Source organism: Kogia breviceps, chromosome 11, assembly GCF_026419965.1.
Source record: "Kogia breviceps isolate mKogBre1 chromosome 11, mKogBre1 haplotype 1, whole genome shotgun sequence".
Taxonomy (NCBI): Eukaryota; Metazoa; Chordata; class Mammalia; order Artiodactyla; family Physeteridae; genus Kogia; species Kogia breviceps.
The window spans coordinates 91,913,119-91,933,142 of record NC_081320.1 but is presented as its reverse complement, the minus strand read 5'-3'; positions in this window follow the sequence as shown (position 1 = coordinate 91,933,142).

The window sequence follows — 20,024 nt, the reverse complement described above, 5'->3', positions numbered from 1 at the left end:
AGGATGTTTGAGTTGTTTTCAGTTTTTGGTGATTATGAATAGAGCTACTAAAAACATTCATGTGAAGATTTTTGTGTGATTTTAAGTTTTTATTTCATAGGGTAAATATCTAGGGGTAGGAGTTCTGGTTTGACTATATAAACATAAAGCATATGTTTGACTATAAGAAGCTGTCAGACTATTTTCTGTATCTGCATTATTTGACATTCCTATTAGCAATGGATGAGGGAGTCATTTGCACCACATTCTTGTCACCACTTGATATTGTCAGAACTTTGTATTTTAGCCATATTAGTAGGTATGTGATGTTACCTCTTCATGATTTTAATTTGCATTTCTTTAATGGCTAATGATGTTGATGATCTTTTCAAGTGCTTATTTGCCCTAGCACAGAAGGTCCCTGTGCTTTGTTTAATGCTCTGTTGTTGCCATCTTGAAATTCTTCTTATTTGAACAAGGGTCTCACATTTTCATTTTGCAGTGGGTCCTGAAAAGTATGTGGCCAGCCTTGCATGTGCTGTGTCCAGACAGCCAGCAACAAAGGCAGCAACAGAACTTGGCCATCTTTGTGTGCTCCTGGCTGTCCTGGCCAACAGACTGGGCCATTTATTTTGATTACAGAAGAAAAGTCCTTACGATGCACCCACTTTCAGAAGTTCACTAGACAAACAGTCCATTTGGAGTTGTTGGGTGGATCCCACTCTTACCATCCTTTACTATACCTCTCTATTTCTCTAGATCTCTTTTGCTTGGTTAGATTTTACCTAAAAGAGTTGCAACCTCCCTATTCATAAACACAACAAATGTTTGTTGGTCGTGGTAAAGATGAATCTGTTACCAGAAGAATATTAAAAGAACACTATATCAGATAGAATGCTGCTCATTTTACATATTTGTTTGCATTTTATCCACACTTAGAGCTTTTTTTTTTTTTTTTTTGGCCATGCGGCATGCAGGATCTTAGTTCTTCGACAAGGGATCGAACCTGTGCCCCCTGAAGTGGAAGCTCAGAGTCTTAACCACTGGACCACCAGGGAAGTCCCACTTAGAACTCATTTTAGAGATATAAAAGCTGCGGCCCAGAGAAGGTAAATACTTTTTTTTTTTTTTTTTTAACAAAATCATACTGCTAGTGAGTGAGGAAAATCCTTGTCTGGCTTCTTTCTGATGCCAGGGAGTCTTTCTGATGAAACCTGTTTGAATTCCTGATTTTCTCTGTTGGAGAGCCATGGGTATTTTGGACATCTTTAATCATCTTTTGGATATCACAGACATATTTCCTAAGAAAACTCTCATTCCCTTTCCTCTCGATACCTTGAACATCTTTGCTGCATTGCTAGGTGTGGTTATTGCATCAAGAGTTTCAACTATCTTGGAGTGAACTATCTGAAGGAGTTCCCAGGATCCCTTCAAGTGATGGAGATCCACATGAAGAAAGCTATTCGTGAAGCTGGGAGTCTCTTTTTCTGCTTGGAAAAGGAAGCTTTGTACATTCTTCTGTTTTGGTTCAGAACAGCCCTCGAAAAGGGAGGAATCAGGCAGAAGGGACAGGGCCCTAGGTATTCTGGGAAACGGAAGCAGGCTGCATTGGGCCATGGACTGACCCGCTCCACCCTGCCCTTCACCCAGATTCTTCCCTGCTCCCCGGGCTCTTTGGGAAACTGGCTTCCGGAGCCTGACACATGTTTCTTTGTCTGGCCACAGCTGTTAGAATCTGTCTTCATTCATTAAGCAGGAAGGGAATTCTCTGAACTGCTTCTCTAGTCCGATGCCGTGGAGCAGACACTTAGACCTTGACAACTCCAAATCAGAGATGCCAGAATAAGCCAGGGGGCCCGCATGAGCTGCACACGCCTCAGGCCGGCGCTAGATGCTTCTCTGGTGTCATTTTTAGTCCCTGCGATAGCCTGCATCGTAGGTGCCATCATCCTCATTTTACAGAAAAGGAAACTGAGGCTCAGACGGTCACGAGGCATCTCAGAGCTACATACTCAGAAAAGACAGGATCTGAGCCCTGATTGGCATGAGTCAAATTTCTCAGAGCACTTGACTCACTGCTATTCATACCAACAGAAAACTGCAGCCATCTTTCCTGCTCTTGAAAAGCAAAGGGCTCGTCTTTAGGGGAAAAAAGTGCCGTCTTTGGGGAGAATACTGGTTTTCTGGGGCCAGGGTCCTGTCCGGAGGCCCGGCCGGCCTCTGTGCTGGGAGGAACCTCCCTGCTCAGCCCGCTGTGGAGGGACTGCTCTATACCGTCACCGATAATTGTGCGGGCCCATCCATCAGCGGGAATCCTATTTCAAACATCTCTCCGACTCTAATGGCACGAAAAGCATGAACTAAGCACAGTTTAATGAATTCTGATCTCACAGGCAGAGGCTGTCTAATCGGGGACAAGTGTGCTCCCGCACAAGGCAGGAAAAATCGCTCCAGCGGGAGAAGCAGGGACGCATTCCAATGATGTCTTCATTGCTTCAAGATGGATAGTTTGTTTTCGAGAAAATTCATCGGAGACGTCCATTTTATCCATGACTCACTCCCAGCTTTCTGGCAAAGTGTACCTTTTTACCTGGAGGGCAGTAAAGCCCTCTGATCCCATTCAGGACAGAAGGAAATCAGCCACTTCACTTCTCGCCTAACAACCGTAGCTAAAGCTCTTGCAGGTTTTTATGGGAAAATCTTAAACATTTTAGCAGATCCATATATGCAGCCCAACCACCCAGTCGTCTCCGAGAAAAAGCCGGGAGGAAGATGGTCATTTGAATTTCAAGGAAAGAAGTATGAGCAGGAGAACTGAACATGCTTTATCTTCCTTCGGTTAGAGAGTCCAGAGGTCTCCATCCTGGGACCATGTCATCATCTTCTCGGGGCTGCTGTGAAGGAGAAGTGAGGGTACCACCCAGAGGTGGAATGCTCGGGATTTAGGGGCTGGGGTCTTCCCAGAGCCAGGATCTTACCAGGACATCAGCAAGGTTCTGCCCCATGAATCACCTCATTTACACCTTACAACTGCTCCAGAGGTGGGAAGATAGCCCTCATTTTAGAGATGAAGCTACCATGACACAGAGAGCTCAGGCAATGGGCACAGGGTCATAGGACTGCTGAGTGGCGGGGTCAGAGGATGTCCCTACACTCCAAGTGGACCACTGACATTTAAGACAAGTCCCCTCTCCAAGTCGCAGTGGTCCCATATGTAACATGAGAAGGCGGGGCCTGTGTGAACGCTAGATACCTTTTATTAACATACCATAAAAGCACTCGTTGGGCTTCCCTGGTGGCGCAGTGGTTGAGAGTCCGCCTTCCGCTGCAGGGGACGCGGGTTCGTGCCCCGGTCCGGGAGGATCCCACGTGCCGCGGAGCGGCTGGGCCCGTGAGCCATGGCCGCTGAGCCTGCGCGTCCGGAGCCTGTGCTCCGCAATGGGAGAGGCCACAACAGTGAGAGGCCCGCGTACCACAAAAAAAAAAAAGAAAGCACTCGTTGTTGTTTTTTTTTTCTGGGAGTGAAAACTGCATGTTTTATTCCCCGCAGAGGGCTAGGGAGGAGGGCAGCCCATGGGGGGTGGGACCACAGTTCTGTCCTCCCCAATCCTGTCATTTGCTCGTCCACTGTTCCTAGCACTGAGTCCAGAGCTTGGGATTTAGAGATGACAGTCTTGAGGGGTTCACCACCTTCTAGAGAAAACAGACACATCGCAATAAAACAAATAAAAATGGGAGATAAATGCTCTGATAGAGATGTATACGGAGAGCTGTGGGAACACAGGAGACAGCAACTGACTGAGTGGCCCTGAGTAAGTCATTTAAATAATTTGGGGCCTCAGTGGCCTCATCTTTGAAATGGAATGGTAATAACTCCCCACAAAGTTTCAGGGAGTGAGGAACGTAGTTTTTTCAGCCCCTGGTATTGTGTGAGGAACTCAGTGAGTATTTAACGGACTTGAGGAGGGCCATGGGACTTTCTCCAAAGTTCCTGGCTTCCTCTAGGCCATGTCAGCCTAAATCCTTCCCTCTCCTTTCCCCAAGAGTCCAGCCAGCAGGGAGCCTCTGTGAAGCCCTGTGCCCTTCTACAAAGTGTCCTCTGCCAGCCGTTTTCCCCGACCGGCTCCTCCTAAGTTTTCCCACTAGATTTTGTGGGTGTGTTTGACCTCTTCCTCCAGCAGTTAAAAGCCAAGAGTGGATAAAAGCTGGAGCTCTGGTGTCAGGCAGATATTGGCTCAAGTCCAGCTTTGCTACGTCGTTAGAAGTTAAATCTGGGAAAAGTTGCTTAATCTCTCCGAGCCTCAGTTTCCTCATTTGTAAAGGAGAGATCATGAGAATCCTTCCTGGATGGGAGCTGCGGATGGATGAGGGGATGCAGGTAAAGCCCTGAGCACGTGCCGGCATCAGTCGGTGCTAAGGAAGGGACCCTCCCCCGCTCCCTCACCCCCTCCTCACCCTCTACTCTTCCCCTCCTTCTCCTCGTGGGTACTATTAAGTGCAAGCCCAGTGTGGCAGGTTTCTCACCCTGTACTCACCTTGTTCAATTTTGCACATGCAAAGTGGGGTCCCCCCAAGACCACGTTCAGGGTTTAGAGCTCACATTTGTTCTCTCTCTCCAGAAGCCTGAAGAGAGTATGGCAAGGGCCCCAGAGGCACACTGAGGTGGAAGTTGAAATCCATACCGGCTGTGTGATCGTAGACAAGTTACTTACCCTCTCTGAGCCTAAGCTTCCCCAGTGGTGAGAGGGGATAATGCCACCTTTCTCACAGGTTTGCTGTGAGGAGTAAATGAGATCATCGAAGTTGGGGGCTTGACACAAAACGGACGTTCCCCTCTCCTCTCTGTCCAGAGGCTCGACACCTGCTCCGTAGAACCCAGGGGGTTGTAAATGCAGTTGGTCCTCCGTATCTGTGGATCCCATAGCCTCAGAGTCAACCAAGTGCGCATCAAAATATTCAGAAAAAAAATTCCAGAAAGTTCCAAAATCAAACCTTGAATTTGCCATGTGCTGGCAACTCTTTACATAGCATTATGTTGTGTTTATAACTATTTACATGTTACTTATATTGTATTAGGTTTTATAAATAATCTAGAGATGATTTAAAGTAAACGGGATGATGTGTGTAGGTTACATCCAAATACTACTCCCTTTTACGTAAAGGACTTGAGTAGCCGCAGATTTTGGTATCTGTGGGGCGTCCTGGAACCAATCTCCCTTGGATACAGAGGGACAACTGTATCCCACCAACCAATACTGCCGTGTCCTGGAAAGGTCCTCGTGCTTCCAGTGAGAATCTTCCCCCAGAGCTGCTGCATTTCTGTGACCCCCTCAGATCATTTGTTCCACCCAGGAGGACCCCAGGGTCTGAGGAACTTGGCTTCTCAAGGATGATGTAGCTAAAAGTAGCACCTGGTTTGCTGGTAGAGGTCGCCTACTGTGTAAGGCTGCGTCTTTGGAGAACACCTTCCAGACAATTCCTTTTATTTTGTGGGAGCCTCACATCTCCTCTATGAGTTGGGTATTCGATAATAACAGAGACAAAATGATAATAATAATTAACAAATATTGAAACTTACCACGTGCTGGCCATGGTACTAAGCATGTCACTATCTGAAAGGATGGAGAAAACGGACTCAGAGGGGTTTGCACCAAACTTCGGAGTAGATCTCAGTAACTGCGTTTTGCAGCTGAAGACTCGGAACTTCTGAGATGAAGAAAGTTGCTGAGGGACTTACCAGAAGTGCAGCTACTCACGCCAGGTGAGGCTGGAACTTGGTCCACGTCTGGCTTTCCTCCAGCCTCTGCTCTCTGGTAATGCCGCACTGCCTTCCTTAGGTAAAGGAGGGGAAGGGATAGAGGACCCGTGCAGGGGTGGATTGAAATGTTTTACTCTCTGATCTAAGGCACACCTTATGATTTACTTATTATTTGTCTTCCTGGATGAGGTCCGTGGATCCATGTTAGCAAGGACTCAGCTTCCTGGGGCCAATCACCTGCCGTGTCTTGTAGGTTTCTGCCATAATCCATGGCCTCCCCGAGATCCACATTTTCCTGTGACCCGTGTCCTCCGCGTGACCTATATCCTCCCCAGTCCCAGACCAAGTGCGAGCTCTGCATGAAAGTCAGCCCCAGGCACAGCAGACGGGCAGTCACTCCTTCCCTAGACACAAGCCTTGTGGGCACTTGAGGCTGGATTCAACCCTGGTCACCTGAGAGACTGAATGAAGTCCAGCCTCGAGCAGGGAGCAGTGCTCCGTGAGCTCGGCATGGCTCCTTTCCTGCCCTGCTCCCCCGTCTCAAACCCCCTTCACACCTGCGCCTCCAGCCGCGTCTTGCTCCATCCTGCAGGTCACTTCACACTCCCCCTCTCCCTTTGTCACCTCAAGTCTGATAAGGTGCCCTTTCTCTGTGCTGCTACACGCATGGGCTCGTGAAACCCCTGGGATGGTGTCTTGTGACTCTCCACCGCCAGACGCTGAGCTCTCTGAGGGCAAAGGCCTCAGTCATCCACGCGACCGGCCTATTCTCTGAATAATAGCTGTGACTAGTCCAGCAGGACCAGCTAGGCTGCAGGAACTAATAAGCCCTGAAATCTCAGCGTCTTAGCGCAGCGCGGGATGTCTCCCTCTCATTAACGTTTGGTGCGAGACACGCAGCTCTCCCTGCCGTGTGCCTTTCAGCATTGCCTGGGGGACCGTGGCTCCTTGCCCGTGGCTGTGGCACCAGGGACACTCGGCCTCCTGCCTCCCAGGTGATCGCACGGGCCGGCATGGAGAGCCAGACCGGGAGTGGTGCACATCCCCTCCACCCACTGTGGTCTAAACCCAGCCATGAGTCCCACCCCCGCTGCAAGGGAGGCTGGGAAATATCCAGGAGCACGTGAGACCTTAAGGGGCAGGTAGCCCCTCGGATGCGGCTTAGAGAGGTGGGCTTCAGCTCAGTTTCAGGGAGAACTTCCTAACAATCAGAGCGTTTGTGATGAAACGAGGAGGCTTCCTGGCCCAAGAGTCTCAGGACTGGTTAGCGGACAGAAATAAACTTGCTTCCTTTCGCCACGGCCAGAGACTTGCGTTCAGACAAAAATCAGCTTTTTGAAAACCAGGGGCTGGGCCCTGGAAGCTCCGTTTAGCCCTGTCAGCCCTGGAGAAGCTCGGTGTTCCCAGCTTGCAGTGTCCTTTGTCCTCTGTGAGCTCCCGAAGCCTAGAGAGGTGACTTCTTTATACTTGGGAGCTGCTATTTATAACTTCCAAAGGACCCCTACTTCTTTGGTTCTGTACGGAGGCTCAGAAAAGCGAGTCTGCCCTCCCCCAGAAGACTTCCCCCTACACCAGGCCTCTCTCCCCCAAGAGCGATCCCGTAAATAAAGGATGAAAGGACCCGTAATTATTACCATTCGACAACACAGGGACTGTCAAAACCAGGAGTCCCACAAAAGCCTTTACATAAATCACAGCTGATACAATGGCTCTCGGCTGAGGGGAGAGAGGCTTAGAGCCTCAGTGCTGCTGAAAGAAGGTTTGTATTTGGGGGCGGGGTTACCAGAGTCAGCCGCCCCTGGGGAAGAGATGAGGGCCTGGTGTCTGAACAGAGGATTCTCCCATCATCCCCCTCAACCCGCTAGCCCGCCCGACGGCAGAGGCCACGGCGCGAGAGTAAAAAGCTGAGGGCAGACTCCAGATGTGACAGCTCCACGGGGCCGGATGGTCCAGAGGCTTGAGACCGCGCAGGTCGCAGCTGCGTTGCTGGAGGTTCACGCTCTGGCCGGGCAGGACCGTCCACCCTGGGGGACACGCTGGCCCGCGGCGGTGCGGCCAAGGACAGTCTGTACCCTGCGTGTCAGGGGGACGTCGGGGCTCCGGGGCCAGAGAGGGGGATGGGCATGGCCGGGCTGCTCAGAGAAGGCATCCTGGGAGGAAAGGTCGTTGTCTGATAGGTCGAGGGGAGAGTGGGACCCTCCAGGGTGCAGTGATGTGGCCGATCCTGGTCCGCACACCGCAAGGACCACATTTCTTGAGAACGTGCGCTCAGAGCTGGAAACCAGAGCGACCCCCTTAAGCAGGCAGTCTGTTCCGGAAGCACAGAGATCTCCTCAGAGGGTGGCAATTCCAGAGAAGCAGAGCAATTGGTAAGAGATGGCATATCTCTGGGCAAACCAGTGGTTCCTTTTGAATGAGCCATTTAATGGTACTTTAAGAATTCGGTGTCATTTAACACAGGCTGGTGGCCCCCTCTTATGCGCCAATACCGGCACTACTCCTACTGCTTCGTCCTTTGAAGGTGAAGAAGACACAACATCCTCAAGATTTTTAGAGTCCAGGGCAGGAGGTAGATGCAGAACACGAGCTCTAACGCAGAGCGTCTCATGTGGACAGACATATGCCAGGAGGCAGTGCAGCAGAGCCCGCGGGGGGGGGGGGGGGGGCGTGGCTCTAGAATTAAATGTCCTGGGTTTGAACCCCAGTCCTGCTGCTTGTGGGCTTGGTGATCTTGTGTGAGTCATTTAACCTGGGCCTCAGTAACATCAGAATATTCATGGGAGTTATGAGAATACAAAGAGAATCCGAAAATGTCTGGTATCTTGTCTGCGAGCATTAGGCTTATCTTCAATAGCTTAGACAGCGAGCCGTGGTTTATAAATCACGTTAGCATCTGGGCTCCAATCTGGTCCTACCATGACAGGGGTTAATCAGATCTCCCCATTTAAAAGATGAGCAGACTGAGGCTTGAAGAGGAAAGAAAGCTGACGTCCCCACGCTCACACAGCCAGCGCGACAGAGCTGGGCCCTGCCCTACGCTGCGGAGTCTCACTGAACGTTCACTCCCGGGCCCCTTCCCCTACCCAGACTGCGGGCGGGGAAGGCGGGTGGCTCCTGGTGGAGCAGATCAGGCTCCAGTCCCTCCCTTTGCTCCACCAGTAACTCAGGCTGCCTCTGCTTCCACGGCAGCTTCTCTTGGTCCCAGGCCAAGCTGTCAAGGACCCCGTTAGAGGGCCCTGGACCCTGGACCCCCAGTGGTTAAAAATCCCCCTCCATTTCCACAAGGGGACTGCGGACTCAGAGGGCCGGGCTGCCTTCCATCCTTCCCCGCGCATCAGGCAGAGCCTGGGGCTGAGGCTTGTGCTGGTAGCAGGGGCGAAGGTGGGTAGGGCACAGGGCTGGGACAGGGCATCTGTCCATCCGTCTGTCTGTGGAGCTGCATGGGTGCTGGGGCCACCCTCTGCTTGCCTGTTCTCTGCCCTCACGCCACCTGACAGACACACAGAAGCCAACCTCGCCAGACCTGCGCCCTGGGGAGGGGGCACGGGAGAAGATGAGGGAATTAACTTCTGGCCTGCTGACAGCGGTGCAGCCTGCCAAAGCCACCCGGGTAATTTGGTTCCTTTCCTCTGCTGACTTGGTACCAGCCACAAGAGTGGATTAAGCAGGGAAATGCTGCATGGAGAACTCCCCCCTCCCCCCCGGGCGCTCGGATCCCATTGTCTCCTGAGAGTGACAGCGGCTGCCGGTGCCAGTGCCCACCGCTCCACTGGCACGTCCCCAAAACAGCTCAGCTGCCCGTTCCTGAAAAGAGGGATTTGTTAAAGAATTGCAGCTAAAAAGAAAGAAGGAGAGGCAGGAGAGGGCAAGGCCATGGAGTAAGAGTTACGCCGGGTCTGTTAATGAAAGGAGAGAGGCCTCCAACGTGAAGGCTTATGCCGGCAGGGGACGCTGGAGCTTCTCAAACTTCCCTGAGGATGATTTCAGTTCCTTCCACTCTCCTGGACCACCCACTGGGTGCCAGGCATTGGGCTTGGTGTTGGTTGGTGGCATGGGAGGAACAACCATGCGTGAAAGAGGCCTTCCGTACCTGCCCTCAAGAACAGACTCTTAGACAAAATACTGGCATCATAATAACTAATGTTCACTGAGCACTTACTACATGCCGAGCACTGTTGTAATCTTGTTATTCACGTGGACTCGTTTAATCATCATACGATTCCTTCGGAATCAGTACTATTGTTACGATTATGTCTCCACCTTAAAGATGGGAACACACGAACGTAGACAGTGGTGGGTTGTACCCTGTTAACAAATGGTCTCTGGAAAACAAATTAAAAAAACGATCCCTGATGTGGAGCATGTGCCAGTTTCCGTGGGGTCCATATGCCCTGTGTGCTCAGTTTCAAGCTACGTCCGTGACATCACTGGACATGGAGTGGGGAGGAGATACACATAGTTGGCCTAGGAGCTGGCTCCCACGCGCCAGCGGATGTCAAGGAGCTCGTCCAAGCTCACGCAGTGAGTGACAGTCGAGAGAGAGCCCAGCTCACCTGGCTCGTGAGCCTCCTCTCTCAATCCCCGGGCAACTCAACCTGTGATGTCTTAGAGAAGGGACCCAATGGGGCGGGAGCTGTCCTGACGGCTACACAGGATGAGGTGTGTGATGAGCCCCGGCCACTCTCAGTTCCTCCCTTACCAGCCGGCCTCCCATTCTTCCTCCTGCTTCATCCTTCTCCCCTACAAGAAACTGGCCGCAGTCACTCCTGGATCAAGAAGACTTGGGTATATGCACCACAACAACTTTCCTCGTGCAGAACATAAAATTGGAGACACCTTTGTTATCCTAGGCAAAACATTTTATAACCACTAATGAGCTCTTTAAATTCTCTCTTTGTACATCATTTTCAGTTCATTATCCCAGCACGCTTGTGAAAAATACAATTAAGATTTGTCAGCACAAGAGTAAAAAGCAAATGTCTCCCACTGCCCATTTCCCCCTTTGGTATATCCTGCATGCTGGCTGATTTGCCTTCTTGAATCTAGTTATCATCTGGACAGTCCTCTGCTAGAAATCTTCAGTAGATCTCATTATCTACAGATCAACTTTGGGCTGTTTAGTGTGGCATTCAAGATCTGCCAAATCTTAGGCATGCATCCTTCCATCCATCCATCCACCCATCCATCCACCTGTCCATCCATCCATCATCCATCCATCCATCCATCATCCATCCATCCATCCATCCACCATACATCCATTCATCCTTCCATCATCATCCATCCACCTGTCCATCCATCCATCCATCCATTCATCTGTCCATCCACCCATCATCCATCCATCCATCCATCCATCATCCATCCATCCATCCATCATCCGTCCATCCATCCATCCACCATCCATCCATCCATCCATCCATCCATCCACCCATCCATCATCCATCCATTCATCCTTCCATCATCATCCATCCATCCATCATCCATCCATCCATCCACCATCCATCCATCCATCCATCCACCATCCATCCATCATCCATCCATCCATCCATCCACCATCCACCCATCCATCCATCCATCCATCCATCATCCATCCATCCACCCATCTGTCCATCCATCCATTTGTTCAATATGTACTCAATAAATATTGAGTGCCTACTATATGTCAAGCAGGTACTCTACCAAGTGAAATATGACCATCCCAAATTCGTCTTCTACTAGTATCTATTCATTCATTCATATAATCAGTCAGTCAGCATTGAGCATTTATTATATGCTAGGTTCTGTGGACACAAAGATATATAAGACACAGACTCCACTTTTGAGCACTGTACATCACAGGCAAATCTGATTGTTTGTTACTGACAAAATATTTTCCTACTTCTATCCTTTTGTGCACATTATTTTTTATCCCTGGAAAGCCCTCTCTACATTTCTGAACATCCAACTTTTATTCCTTGTTCAAGGCCACACTGATGCCTCCTCCTTGAAGCTGTCCCTGATCTCCTGTCCGACTCTGCCATGCTGGAATTGATCGGGGGCTTTCTCTGAACTCCCACTGGGATCCTTTGTCCTCTCTTATGACCCTTTTCTTCCTGTCTTAGTTTAAAGCCATTTGTATCCACATCCATTTTCTGTTGCTAGAACCGACCTCCTGGAGCTCTGAGACTCCGTGATTCACACTTATGTCTCCTTGGAGAGCAAGTGAGCAGACAGTGCCTGTTGGAGGAATGGTGAAGGAAAGAATCTATAAAGGTGAGAAAATGCTGTCTGTCTTTTTACTAAGTCACTATTTTTGGCATAAGGGTACAGCTAAGGCCCTTCCAAGTAGAAAACTAAACTCGGGCCATTTGGGCCCCTTATAAATTGCATGAAGTGTCTTCTATTCCTCTCTTGATTTTTTTTACAGGTAGCTTTATTAAAATAACAATAACTCCTGGGAGCAAATTATTAAATTAGAACTTGAAAGGACCTGAAAGATCCTTTAGTTTTAACCCCTAATGTAGGTCTGAAAAAATCAGACCTAGAGAGACAAAATAACAGATTACCTCATGGGTAATCACAGTTAATTCTACAACACACCATAAGAATTGTTTATAAAGTTTTCTTCATCATTCATTCAACTACTGTGCAAGTCAAATACGTGTCAGGCAAAAAGATGATTTTAAACCATTAAAGGAAAGGAAAATGTGTGGATTGGTAGTCTAATTCTTGAGAAATATTTTCATTGAGAGCAAGAATGAAAGCAAAAACTAGCTCATGTAAGGTAAATTTCAGTTACCTGGAAAGTTTACCTTTACAAAATGCCCCATTTTATGACATGGCCATATAAAATGATGACCATATTTTCTTTTAAAATGATTTTAATTTTTTAAATTCACATATAGTTGATTTACAATGTTGTGTTAGTTTCTGCTGTACAGCAAAGTGATTCAGTTATATGTATGTATACATTCTTTTTTTTATATTCTTTTCCATTATGCTTTGTCACAGGATGTTGAATAGATCTCGCTGTGCTCTACAGTAGGACCTTCCTGTTTATCCATTCTATACGTAATAGTTTGCATCTGCTAACCCCAAACTCCCAAAACATCCTTCTCCCTCCTTTCTCCCACAAGTCTGTTTTCTATGTCTGTGAGTCTGTTTCTGTTTTGCAGATAAGTTCATTTGTGATGACCGTATTTTCTTGCTCGCAGGGGACAGTCCAAGTTTACTCCTGTTGTCCCAGCAAAGTTATTAACGGTGCTTCCTGTCTCAGGGGTGTTCTGGTTTGGACAATAAATGATCCAGTCATCCTATGCATATAGCTGAGTAGGTTTTGTTCAACTTGTACCTCTGCTACTAAAAAAGCCGTTTTTAGTTAATACCAGGTTCTAAACAATGTGTCACTGACCCGTTGGAGTAGAACCATGGATATTTCAAGACTGCTGTGAGAGAGCCCTCGAGAAACCATCACAAGTGCAGGAAAGATGCCCTCTTTCCTCTCGGTGTCTCTCTACTGGGAAGATTTTCTATTCACAGATCCAACAGCACATCCTTTCAACTTTCAGGAAAAGAAAAGGAACCTGTAGGAGCAGGTTGATCTGTCTTACCAAAAATAGAAGCTCCAAGCAGTCTTGGGAGTGGGGAGGTAGAGGATGTTGCTGGGATGTCATAGGTCAAATGCAAGTCCCTCCAGGCATTTTTACATAAAACTCCATATCCAATATTCCTACATGAACTTGTCATTAGGTAAATTGCTCTAAAGTATTAAGTGAACCATAACATTGTCCACTGGGGGATTGCTAAACTTTCAAAACACATGCTTTGCCAATTTTGGATACTCAAATGGTTTGAACTCTCTTTTGCTGTCCAACTCCCATCCTTTGGGGTTGATGGAAATAAAAATGACTTGAAGGGAGGCCTGTGTGGATAAGCCGCCTCAGGGCTCTTGAGAATGTTAGTCAGAGGCCCTGAAGACATCATCGCATCCATTCTTGATAGCATCTTTGCAGAAAGAGTGGTAGTGTGGATTGTGGACAAGGTGTCCTGGAGCGTTGGGGAGGTATTAGGACTCAATTTCCATCCATGTCTCACTCCGTGGCAGTTGTTTCTGACCTGGGCTTCTATCTCTAGTCTGTGTCCTGACACTCCACCCTTTTCACTGCAGCCTGGGAGGTCTTTCTGCAACAGAGCGCAGACAAGTCAGAACCCTGCTTCCAACAGCCTGACGTCTCACTGCCTGCGGAAATCATCTCTAAGTACAGTAGCACCAAGCCCTCATACAAACTGACTGCTGTGTTTCTTTCTTGCTTCACTTTCAAGGATAAGATTTCTTCTATCTGTGCTTTCAAGTTAAAGTAGAAGCAAAGACAGGCATCAGAATCTAATGCCTCGACTCTTGCCACCATCACCAGAGAGTGTTATCAGGCACTTGTAAAGCAACGCTTTGGGCTGCAGAGCAAATGGATTGAAGGAAAACCCTTGGAACCGACTTTTCTGTAAGCAGAGGAACTTCTTTTTCTCCAGCTTTCCCATCTGTCCACCCATCTATCCATTCAGCCAGCCAGCCAGCCAGCCAGCCAGCCACTTACACATTCTTTCCACAGTTAATTGCTTGCTTGCTCCGTACCAGACACTTGGGCTCTGTGGTCGAAATACTGTGGTGAATAACACAGCCCCTGGCTTTGTGGAACTCAGGGTCTGGTAAGAAACGTCTCTTATTCCCTCAACATGCTGCCCATTGCCTATGACCAGGCAGTGTCCTCCACCTAGAATGGCACTCTTCCTGTTCTCTATCTAGAAAATGCTTCATCAGTCTTAAGACCTGGCGGAAACACTTCTTCCTGAAGCCATCTACCTCTCCCATGAGCAAGGATATGGAGTCATACAGACCCACAAGAGATCTCGTGGAGACAGACAGATGCACCAACATCTTTTTTCCCCTTCACTGCCCACGGGACCTTGAACAAATCGCTCAATCTCTCTAGGCCTCGGTTTCCAAAACTATAAAATGAGGAAAATAAAAATCGCTCATTTCGTCTCACAGAGTCGTTTGAGCTCTGACGTTCCGTTGATTCATCCACTCGCTGACTAAGAAGCTACTCTGGGAGCCAGGCCCTGTGTTCATGCCGGGGATCCAGATTTAGTTCGACCTTTCCCACAGCAAGCACAGAGTGGGTAACAGTCATGGAATTATTCTCACACTTGTGAGGCGTATGATGGGAGAACCAGCACGGGGTGCCATGGGAACTGGGGGACGGTGGGTTCAAACGTGAAAAATCACATGATTTAAAGTAACTAGAGCAGGGATTAACAGGTACACACGACTATATATAAAATAGATAATCAACAAGGACCTGCTGTATAGCATAGGGAACTCTACTCCATATGGTAATAGCCTATGATAAGGGAAAAGAATCTGAAAGAGAATATATCTGTATCTATATCTGTACAGATACATCTGTGCCGTATACCTGAAACTAACATGACATTGTAGATCAACTATACTTCAAAAAAATAAAAAAGTATCTAGAGCCAACGCTCCTATCATGCTATGCACTCTGCATTCTTCTAGGAGCTTTAAAGGCATTACTCAATTTCACTCTCACATTTAGTATCTCACTTTGCAGTAGATGCCTTTATTATTCCCATTACACAGATGGGGAAAACTTCAGCCCAAGATGACAGAGTTAATAAATGGTGGAAGTAGGATGTAAACCTCTCATGCCCTTTATAAACAAAGGCCGCTGGTGGGAGCGAGAGGGCATCGCGTGGGACTGGGCAGCGAGTGAGGGGCTTGGTGTGACCAGAGCAGAGGAAGGTGAAGGGAGGGGAGAGGTCCAGTCCCGGAGGTGAGGGCGTGCAGACTGCTCAGGAGTCTGCAGCCCCCAGGGAACGATGTGGGACGAGGACGGGCCTTCTAGGAACTTGGATCTTGCCTCCTTTCTTGTGCGGGACACAGCTATGCTCTTGCAAACTGGCCTCGAACAAGGCTGGCTTCAAACAATTGTCAGCGACCAGACCATATGTTGGTTTGGAGAGTCATAACAGCCCCTGGCGAGGCTTGTGTGTTCGGACCCCACACATCTGAAGAGTGTGTGGAAAGAGAGCAGCCATTCTTCTAGATGTTTCCTTATCTACTGGACTCTTGCAAATATCATTAAAAGTTGCTAAGTGACATCTTTGCTTTTTCTTTTTGTTTAGGTGACCCTAAAAACTTGAGTATTTGGCTTCATTCAGTCAACAATCGATTCAATTTGCCCTGAGCTGCTCTTTGCAGAGATTCCAAGCTGGATTAAATCAATGATCTCTTTTCTTGTCTCTCAAATTGGATTGCTTTGGGGAATTTTTCTTTGCAAAGCTTTTATTGACTTTTTCTCCAAGAAGAAGTGACACGTTGGATTCTAAATGAAATCCCCTTTTGGAAGAGCTGTGAGGTCCTCACAGTGAGTCCTCAACAACCAAGATCTTGAAGTTGAAAGAGTTTCCAGAAGCCATCCAGCCCAGTGGCTCTCAGACCTGATCCATCACCAGAATCAGGTGGGAACTTCAGAGGTAGACAGAACGATGGGCGAGCAGCAGCTGCAGAGCCAGTGGGTCAGAATCTCTGAAGGAGGGCCTGGCACTCTATTTATAAAGAACATCCTCAGTTGTTACTGTAGCAGCTTGTCTGGGGACCTCTGGAGCTTCTGGTCTACCTGACAGGACAGCCACCAATGGTTGCATCATTTCGGCTCTGCACACATCTAAGGAAGCACGTGGGGGCTGAAATCCAGCCCGAGCTCTAGAAGAAGGCTACCTTTTTCTTTGGATGACCGTCAGCTGGCGAGGGGTGCCTACAGGGCTGCATCCACGCAGAGGAAGCACCTTTTCCTAATGTGCATGAAAGCTCCCTATAGGCTAGTGAGGGCATTGCTAACTGACTCGTGATATCGCAGTTATGTTAAGGACCCTTGTAATTGATGGTCACATCAGACTGCTCCAGGGGTAGCCCCTTCCACCGTGGGCACCCTGTGGCCATTACTTCTGCCCCTTCTTCCACCTCCCTTTTACCTGCAACCACGAACCCTGTTCTGGACACCTAGAGACCCACAGAATACATCCAGTCCCTCTTTCCCAAGGGAGACTCTTAAGGATTTGAAAATAGTCAACATGTTCCTTCTGGTCTCGGTCTCTTGGTTAAAATCATGCCACACCCTTCAACTATGTCTTGAATAACCGGGCTTTGCTTTCTCTTGTCTCATTACTGGTATCCTCCACATGGAAGCGCACTTCATTCACTCATTCATTCATCCAGCCATTCATCAGTGCATACAGATGCCGGTATCCAGTGGTCATTCAACAAATATTCATTAAGTGCCTACTACATGTCCACTTCTTCTGCAGCCTTTGGGGGATGTAGAGGTAAGCAAAATAGGACATCTCTTATCTCATGGGCCTTAAAGTCTAGTGGTAGGGAAGACAAGCAATAGACAAGCAAACCAATGTGTAAGAATAATAATTTCAGACCATTTTGGGGCATCAAGCACTGTGCAAGGTATCAAGGGGTTCGGAGACAAAAGAGATAACGTTCTGCCAGTTTTTTACAGTTTAGTGGGAGATTCATTCAATCCCAGAGTTCCCATCTGGGAAGGTCAAGGCTGAAATTGAGGCTTGGAGGAGGCTGGGAGGTCTTGGGGTGGCAAAGGCCTAAGGAGGAGGAGGAGGGGTCCCCCTCGGGGATCAGGCCTCCTCAGTTACCCAGTGAGGACAGATTTTTTCCTCTTTATCTTAAATACCTCTGGTTCACTATTTTGTTTGTAAGGTCGTGTTGGATAGATTTGATTTTAGGGTCTGTGTTTTTTTAGGGGCGGATGGAGTTTTCTATGAGGAAAAAAAAAAGCGAAACATGTTGCAATTCGCATTTAAGTCTGGTGGGTCTCGGAGCCAAAATACTTTGTGCACTAACTACTAAGTTACACAGAGATGCAGGCTACTGGGCTCCTTCAATCTGCTCGGCTTGGCAGGGCCAGCTCTTGGTAACAATGACTTCCTATATACCATCCATAGTATAAAAACTGTAGCCTGTGTTTTGTCTTGCTCTGTGCCCTCTGGGGCCAATTCCAGTGCCAAGCTCCCTTTGAAGTCTCCGTGCCTGGATCAGCTTCACAGGCTCTGAAGTCAGATGAGAAATGGGCCCATTATTAATGGGGGCAAAGCATTTGCACCCTCTTCATACAGTGTGGGTGGCATTGCTCTTCCATGAGATACCCTGGGGCAGGGCGTCAGAGGGTTTGGGGCTCTAGTGCCGGGCTTGGCACTGGTTTCTTTGGGGACCCATTGGCACTGTCACTGGACAGGGAGTGCCTTCCCTGTGCTTAGCTGCTGAGCAATGAGAAGTTACTATGGACAGAAGATCAGCTTTGGGGGTCGTACATTAGGGGAGCAGATTCATTGATTGTTTATTTGATTCCAATTCATTCAAACATTGACTCAGCATCCACTCTGTTCCAGATTCTCTGTCCCTCCTCTTCTCGGGGGACAAAGATCACTAAGATGCTAGCGGAGAAGATGGCGTGCAAGCCGATCAGTACAAAGCAGAGTTATGGGCACCGTGGAAAAATCTGGGGAGGTGAGGCTGAGGCACAACGGAGAAAGCATCAATGCTCCCTGGCTGGAGGTGGTTAGAAAAGGTTTCCTGGAGGAAGTGGTGTTTGAGCTGCGTTCTCAAAGTCGGCATCAGAAGCAAACCAGTGGTAGAGGAATCTGGGTGTGTTGCATTAAGATCAGACACATGCTACTCTGTTCACAAAGCCCTAAGCAGGCTTCCTGGGTGACTTGATTCTGAACACCAGGAATGTGTGAATGACACTGCTTTCTTTCCTACGATGTCACAGAGAGGGGAGAGCGCCTGAGTTAGAGACCAGTCCTCCCTTCCCCTGTCAGGGCTTTGGTTGACTCACCTTTAACTGAGAGCTGTCATCGTGGACAATGTCAGCAGTATTTTGTCATTTGATGAGAAAAGTGACGTGGTTGATTGAGATGAAGGGCTGTGCTTCCTTCTAGGCGTCCTCTTGGCCTCCTAGGGTGGCCCCTCAAAGGAAAGCTGGGCTTTCCGAACACATCTTATCACCGTGATCAAATGAAGGGGTCTAGAGACCCCTTCTCAGCTTGGGGTCTCAGCTCCAAGCTGTCATTTCACAGCTGTGTGACCTTGGACAGGTCACTCCCTTTCTGCTTCCCTCATTTCCCCATCTGTATGAGGACTAGGTGGGACAAGATGATCTGGGGGCTCTAGCCCTCCTGGCTTTACTGTCTAAGATGGAAAGATCCCACCACACTGGCCATGTAGGCAGTTGGTTTTCAGGAAAGAAAAAGCATAGTATTTACCGAGCATTTCCTATGTCCCAGGCAAGGCGCTAAAGGCTTTCCATCCATGACTTCGTCCAGCCAGCACAGACATCTCTTAGGTAGTTATTATCATTTTCATCGTCCTAGAGATAAGAAAACAAGTCAAAAGAGATTAAAGAACGGACAGAATTTTCAGCAGTGGCGTGGGGAGCAGGAGAGTTCTCTGCCTCTCATCTGGGACCAGTTCTGTCATTCTGGTCTTTGATATCACTGACCGTCTGGCTCCCTTTTTCGGGTTATCTGTTCAGCACCATGAGCTTCCGTGCTGGCGGAGCCCTGGGCGTAGCTCCAGGGAGCCCCAGAGCCCTCCGCTGTCCACAGTACCTGCTGGTCCAGAGCCAGCCTGTGTGCACAGTCTGGCCACCCACCCTGGGAGATGCCATGGCCCCAAGTGGAGGCTGCCTCTTGCAGAAGTTGCCCAACTGGACAGACAGAAGAGGCTGTGAAGTTTCTATGGGGAATCCTGGGCTCTGAGTCAGAGAAGCCTCCAGGTCCTCACGTCGGAGAGGGGGTGGTGTCTTGTGTTGGAGAAACAGAGACCGTGGGTCCAGTCAGAACACCCTTGCAGTTAGGTTTTGGAGCAGTAAATGTTATCTAGACGTCCAAAGGGAGGAGATAGAGCTGAAGTACGAGAAAGCATAAAAGGAGCGTATATGTAGATCAACAAAAGGATTTACTGTATAGCATGAGGAACTATATTCAGTATCTTGTAATAAACTGTAATGGAATAGAATCGAAAAAGGTGTAGAGATGTATACCTATATATGTATAACCGAATCACTTTGCTGTGCACCCGAAGTTAACACAGTATTGTAAATCAACTATACTTCAAAAAAAAAAAAAAAAAAGACAAAAAGATTTTTTAAAAAAAGCGCGTGTGTGTCCTCTGGGTGTCTTCACATAGTATCAGAGTGCGTCCATA